Source organism: Vombatus ursinus, unplaced genomic scaffold (assembly GCF_900497805.2).
Source record: "Vombatus ursinus unplaced genomic scaffold, bare-nosed wombat genome assembly UNPS02010320.1, whole genome shotgun sequence".
In the NCBI taxonomy this organism is placed as follows: Eukaryota; Metazoa; Chordata; class Mammalia; order Diprotodontia; family Vombatidae; genus Vombatus; species Vombatus ursinus.
Genome location: NW_020950098.1, coordinates 829,170 through 835,943, shown reverse-complemented (window position 1 = coordinate 835,943; position 6,774 = coordinate 829,170). Strand labels below are relative to the sequence as shown.

General features: G+C 37.3%; 1 long non-coding RNA gene across 2 annotated transcripts; it reads right to left on the bottom strand.

Annotated features, from left to right (window-relative positions):
- Window positions 1-524: 524 nt before the first annotated feature.
- Window positions 525-6,285, bottom strand: LOC114037319. 2 transcript variants are annotated; one of them, XR_003568430.1, is made up of 3 exons: window positions 6,176-6,285; window positions 5,164-5,284; window positions 525-707 (listed from the first exon to the last, which is right to left on the bottom strand). It is a non-coding gene; the product is annotated as an uncharacterized LOC114037319 (long non-coding RNA). The 2 variants fall into 2 exon arrangements; XR_003568431.1 differs by lacking the exon at window positions 525-707 and adding an exon at window positions 2,421-2,500.
- Window positions 6,286-6,774: the final 489 nt, after the last annotated feature.

The window sequence follows — 6,774 nt, the reverse complement described above, 5'->3', positions numbered from 1 at the left end:
AACTAGTAAGTTCCTAGAAGAGGTACAAAAGAATATGTTCTGATTAATTGAATATAATACTTACGTTGGTTGGTTTAGGGTTATTTTCCTTTATAAGTGAGTTCTTGATTCAGTGAAGCACACCAGAATGGTATAGAAGGAAACTGTGGTGATATTTTTAAAAAGGCTTAGAGAAAACTTTTTTTAAATAAAAATAAATGTCACACATTAGTTATTTTATTTTCTTTCACATTTCTTTCACATAAAAGAATGCAGAATACGCAAAAAAAAATTACTGCTATCTGAGCTTTCTTGTTGTTTGTTTTCTTGAGTTTTAAAAAGAGATTTACCATATTAACATTTTTAATTTAAGAAATAGACTATGGAAATGAATGAGCTTTATTACTATACATACCATTGGTTCTTATTTTAATGCATATATAAAGAAAAAGAGAGTAAGGTGAAACTGAGAATTTGAATTTATTTTCTAATTACAGAACTCTTCTTACCTACTCAGATAGCCCACTTAAAATGGAAAGGCTTTAAATAAGATACCTTGGAGTATTCCATGCAAAAATCAGCATCTACTCTTCAAAGGAGAGAGATTTAGTAGACATCAAAGGCAGGAGTCTTTCTTCATTACTGATTTGTTTTCCTTCTATAAAAGGCCGCTGTTACTGCTTCTTCCTCGGATACCAAATAATCAAAAGGTGCCTTGGCCCTTCATACTAGAAAACAATATGAATCGTAGTCAGAACATTTTTAGGAAAAATTTTGATGTAACTGTCATTTAATTCTTTTTTCTATTGATTGAATTTTGTAAAATTATATAAATCCTACTCAAAAAAAGTATTTACCCCACATTGAAGAGATATGGTCACATATAATAAAAATTTATATTTACTAATACTTTATAAAGTTTCCCCTGCTGCACTCAATCCAGTTTCTAGGGAGTCCCTGTGGGACTGAGGACCTGGATAGCCCTCCCAATGGGCTGAGATTCAGGCCACTCCAATGTCTTATAAAGCAACCATCTGTGGCAGGTAAAAAGTAAGTCATTATTCATATGAACTTCTGGGCTTCACTGAATGGTCCTGGGCTTAGAAACTCAATTGCTGAACTATCAAGGGGGGCTCTCAGAGGGGGCGGGACCAGTGGCAGAATCTGGTTGTGGCAGCCAAACAATTGTATATTCCTCCATTTTGGTATTCACCAATGCCTGGATACTCCTTCAACTTAATGGAAAAATACTTTGGAGAGCCTCATGGTTTATTTTATCAAGGTATGACATTGTCATGGTGATTTAGCATGTCACAGCTGCCTCTACCATGGTTGCACTGATTGATTACATACTCCTTTAAGGTTATCTTGCATCCATTTTCCTTTGATTCACTTTACCTCCAGTGCTATGCAATGGTCAAACCCCATAACATTGGCTGGTGCTTTCCTTTGTTCCATCACCACTAGGCAATGAGACCTCATTGAGTACTAGCAGAGACTTCTTAAAGACCAGCTTTGCTTATTGGCCTCAGCCTTCATTAAATGGACTGATTTCCTAGCAAAGGTGGTATTTGCCTTTAATCATTACCAGCTTACAAAGCAGGGTGTTCTATGGAACCTATGGCTTATTACACTCTAGGGAAGAAAGTGTGGTTTCATTTGCTTGAAGATGGACTTCTTAGGAGGTAGTGGTCATAGTCAAGGAACAGGAAAACACAGAATGAGTAGCACAAGAGGAGGGGAGATATTATCTTGGGTCAAGAGACAAATTTCAACGGTGAGGAGTATATATCTTGGGACGCCGAGTGGTGCAGTGGATAGAGCACTGAGTTCAAATCCCACCTCAGATACTCACCAGCTATATGACCCTACGCAAGTCACTTAACCCTGTTTGTCTTAGTTTCCTCATCTGTAAATGAGCTGGAGAAGGAAATGGCAAACCACTCCAGTATCTTTGCCAAGAAAACCCCAAAAGGGGTCACAAAGAGTAGGACATGACTGAAAACGACTAAACAACAATATAAACCCTTAACTTCTGTTTTCAGATATAATTTTGCAGCTGTCTTGGATTGGAAACATGTTTCCCATCTCTTTTAAAGTGGCAAAGACCTCTTCCAAATCCCTATCTACACCTGCACTAATCATACACAAAAAGGGTGTAGGCAGCCACCAAAATTTAGCATTTATTGGACAAATGTGCAAACATGAATGCAAAGGGTTATAATCAGAAAGTAAACAACATCAACACCCAGCATTTTTGGCTAGAAGGCCCAAGGGACAGATTCCTGCCCCGCCCCCTTCTCTTCTTCCCCCTATTACCCACAATTGAGCAAGAAGTACTACAGGCTGGTAGTGAGCATTCCATCTTTTAATTACAAATTAGGGGTCTTTGAGATAACTGCCTTCAGTGAATGGCAAAAACATAGTCCTGGAGGTTAAATCTCACCAGTACCCAAGAGGTGCCAATAGTCTCTGAATATCCCATCAGTTCTGATTTCCACCAACCTGCAATAGCAGTATCCTAGAAGAAAGGAATCAAGGGGTTGGACATCAAAGGATTAGACACACAGCCATGCTTCCTCTGAATGGCGGCTTTGGATTCTTTCCAAAAGTCTCAATGGCAATTTAAAAAACAATTTTTTTAATTACCAAAGCAGTGAATTCTGGGATAGGGTTTGCTTAGCCATTTCATGAGCCTGATATCTCTATGGCAAAGTTGTCCAACAGCTGAAGGGTTACCTAGATAATTAAGTTTGTAGAGGACCCAATCAGTGCACTTCTATGGAATTTATTGTATGGAACTTATCTAGTTCCATTCAATAGCACATGAGTAGAAACAGAAGAATCAGATGGTGAGAACAACCCAGGGTTGACAACTGGCAGATGAGAAAATCAATAAGAAATGGAACCACAAGGGATTCTATCAGGGTACCAGGGCTCCAAACCTTCTGGTTCCCCCCCACCTCATTCTTATTTAAGCAATGTCATTTATTAAAAATAAAATCACTGTTCCCATTTTCATAGACCAAATCAATGTGGAGCTGAGCTGGTTCACTAAGGGCTGAAGATTGGGAAAGGAGGAGGTAGGAGGTTAGAGCAGGTAGAGTCAGAGCAGGTAGGAGGGCCTGGGAAAGTGCTGAGGCGTAGGGGGGCGGAACTCAAGTCATGGTGAGGGTAAAGAATAGTGGCTGTGTGACCCAGAGCATGTCACTTAAACTTTCCATGCCGTAAGCAATTCTTTAAGATCATAAAAAAAGAACAGTTTCTCATCTACATTGTTAAAAGTGTACTCACCTGTAGCTCCTACTCAAGAGTAATGAAATCACAGGATTAAGCAAATTAAAAAACCTCTGAAGTAGGCATAAATATATGTGTATGTATATATGCATGCACATGTATACATGTATGTATATACATGCATATACACATATGTATGTGTTTACACATATGTATACATGTGTATATTTTCCATATAGGAAAACCATCTCAGAGAATTTAAATGACTTATACATAACACACAGCCATTAAGTGACTTAACTGAGATTTGCTCAAAAGTCTTCCTAACTCTGAGTTCAAGCAAAATTATCTACTATGTCATGATTCCTCTTATGCAGATTAAGCGTCCATCTCAAAGTCCACCAATAAATTCCTCAAGAGATATAAAATAAATCTGGTCACCACCTGGACGCCACAGTTAAAAGAGAATAAAAAAACAACTTTAGAGTTTGTATATACCCCAACACTGCCCGTAAAATAAAAGAAAGTCATTCTCCTAAAATAAGAGCACATTTTTAATATGTTTCCAGGATATGAAATAATCAGATGAAAGAAACTCAAAGGCCGAATCGGCAGCTATGAAGACCAGAAGAACAGGATGATTTGTTCTAAGAAAATGAGGACAAGTAGTGAATTTATTTTTAATAAATACTGTTGCTTAAGTAAGATTTGAGGTGGGAACCAGTAGGTTTAGAGATCTGGAAAACCCGCCAAGCAATAAAACATTAGAGTTAGGCCACCAAACTAGACATTTCTGATCCCGGTCTGGGTTTTCTGCTTTGCTATTTAATTTACTATATGACTTAGAGGATAGTTCTTTAGCTTCTCTTAGTGAACTAGAAACAAGGACATGATGGCAATTTTGGTTGTGAAGCCCTTCTGAGATACCAAGCTTAAAGAGATGATTCAAACAGGTAAAATACCCACAGCATCATTATTTTCATTTTTATTTGACCTATTTGTCCTCAGTGATTGTTCAAAGCTTTAAAAAATTCAAACATCCAATTCAGTACTTTGATCCCTGTGTGGAAGTATATAAATAGGACACTATAAAAAGAGTCCTATCTTTAGGGCATCATCTATTATCTAGAAAACACTGTCAATCTAACCCAGAGACTGTAAAATTGTGGAAATATGGCTTCCATTTTTACAAGATAAAGATCTAGTAATAATCGATAGCTCCATAAACTTCCTAGAAAACTAATACAGCCCTAGTCCTAATTTTTATTTTTCCACCTCAAGTTGGACACTGAAAACTAAGGTGTTACTTAAAGCGGGACTCAACAGATGGGAGGGCATGAAGGAAAGAGAGACAGATCACAATTTTATTTTAATTTAAATCAGTTTGTTAATTGGGTTAGAATCCTGAAGCTGAGAGAAGGAGGAGGAGGAGGAGGAGGAGGAGAAAAAGAAATGGAGTGTATTTTTAGCTCTGTCTCTAGAAAATGCACTAGTTCTTGCTTCAGCTCGAAGTCAAAGGAGAGGTGGGTGCTTTCGAAAGGATCAGAAGGTTAAAGTTTCCTTCACATGAGAAGCTTTGTTCTAGGGGACAGAGGATATGCCAAAATACATGAAAACTGTGTGTTTGTCCTACTACCCCTGCTCTGTGATGCTGGACAAACTCTTTGTTCTTTTATGAGGTAGAGCTCCACAGAATCTGCCTCACCCACAAAGGCTATTATTTGCCTTTCCTTGTGTTACAGCATTATGATTGAATATGGTACGTCTGGAATATGGCTTAATGCTTTACTACAGCCTGTGAATACTGCAGGTTCAAAATGCATTGTACAGTGATTCACAAATTTTATTTCTAATTTTTGCCTTTCCCACTGGTGTTACACAGAGAGTGAAATCAAAGAATCAGCATGTTTCATTTCTCAACCAGCACAAATTGTTTCTTGCACTTACTGAGACAAGCGAAGCAGTGCAGGAACTAGGGTAGGGTTATCAGAGCTTTGTCCCAGGATGCCAAATTAAAAGGGTATTGACAGCATTTTCAATCTTCCAGTAGAACAACAGAGCTTAACACCTAATTAGAAAAAACAATTAGTTAAAATAGGAAACTACAGATGGTGGTCCAGGTCTCTCTATGCCTCCTCAACTTAGGGTGTACTTCATGTCTCTTTGCCCTGGGCTTGTTTGTGATATGAAAATACACAAAAATTTCTTGTAACAACTATACAATGAAGGTAAATAAGATATTTTTGTGAAACAGTTATTCAAATTCAACTAACCATAAAATAGGATTTAATTCCTGAAAATCATATTACATAAGCAATAGAATTTGTAATTTAGGGCAGTATAATAGAGTAGAAATAGGAGAGACTTGATTTGTCTCTTTTTATATCCCCAGTATTTTGCACAGGGCCTGACACTTGATACATGCTAAATAGATGTTTATTGACCGACTAAATGAATGACTGACTGAATTCTACCTCTGACACTAGCTATGTGACCATGGACCTCAGTTTCCTCATCTATAGGATGAGCATGATAATAAAACTTATAACAATATGGTTATTGCAAGGATCAAATGATACAATATACATATGTAAAGCATTCTGTAAACTTTATAATGCTCCATAAATGTGGCTCTCATTACAATTAGGGGATCTTTTGTAATTAGTAATATAAGCCATAGAAAAGTCAGTCACTTGATTATAGGCTTAGACTATCAGTAGTAATAACACCTCTTTCATGTATTGTTTTATATATTTCAAAGCAGTCTCACATCCATTATTGTGTTGATCCTTATAATAACCCTGTGAGTGGATGGAACAGGTGTTTTTATCCCTATTTTATATATGTAAAAACTGAAGAATAATGAGAGGACTTTCCTTAAGGTCACAATGCCAATTAGCAAAAAGAAAAAAGTAATGGGCTAATGCAAAGTTGATTCATAATCCTTTTAGTTACTTACGTGTCAAAATAGATCTATAGTTGCTGAGTAGTTTCATTCATGTCCGACTCTCCTCCATTTGGGGTTTTCTTGACAAAGATACTGGAGTGGTTTGCCATTTCTTTCCCCAGCTCATTTTACAGATGAGGAAACTGAGGCAAACAGAGTGAAGTTACTTGCCCAGGTCACCCAGCTAGTAAGTGTTTGAGGTCAAATTTGAACTCAAGTTCTTCTGACTCCAGGGCGGGCCCTCTATCTACTGCCCCTCGATGCAAAAAGGAGAAAAAGGAGTTATTTCATAATCTGTGGAAAAAACAATGTTAGAGTGGCTCAGATCATAACCCTTTTCTTATGAACTTATCATATGTTATTTTATATTATAATCATCTGTATGTGTACCAAATATTCCTACTAAATGGTAAACTCCACAAAGTCCCAGAGTGGTACCTTTTCTAAACTTTATATATCTTCTCCTATTCTTTAGAACAGTGCTCTGATTTGTGATTTCCTGAGAAACTTCTCCACCAAAGGAGATCCGTAGAGAAGTCCTGAGGTATACAGAGCTTAAATGACTTGGCCAGGTAGCCAATGACAACAAATATCAGACCTAGGATTTGAGC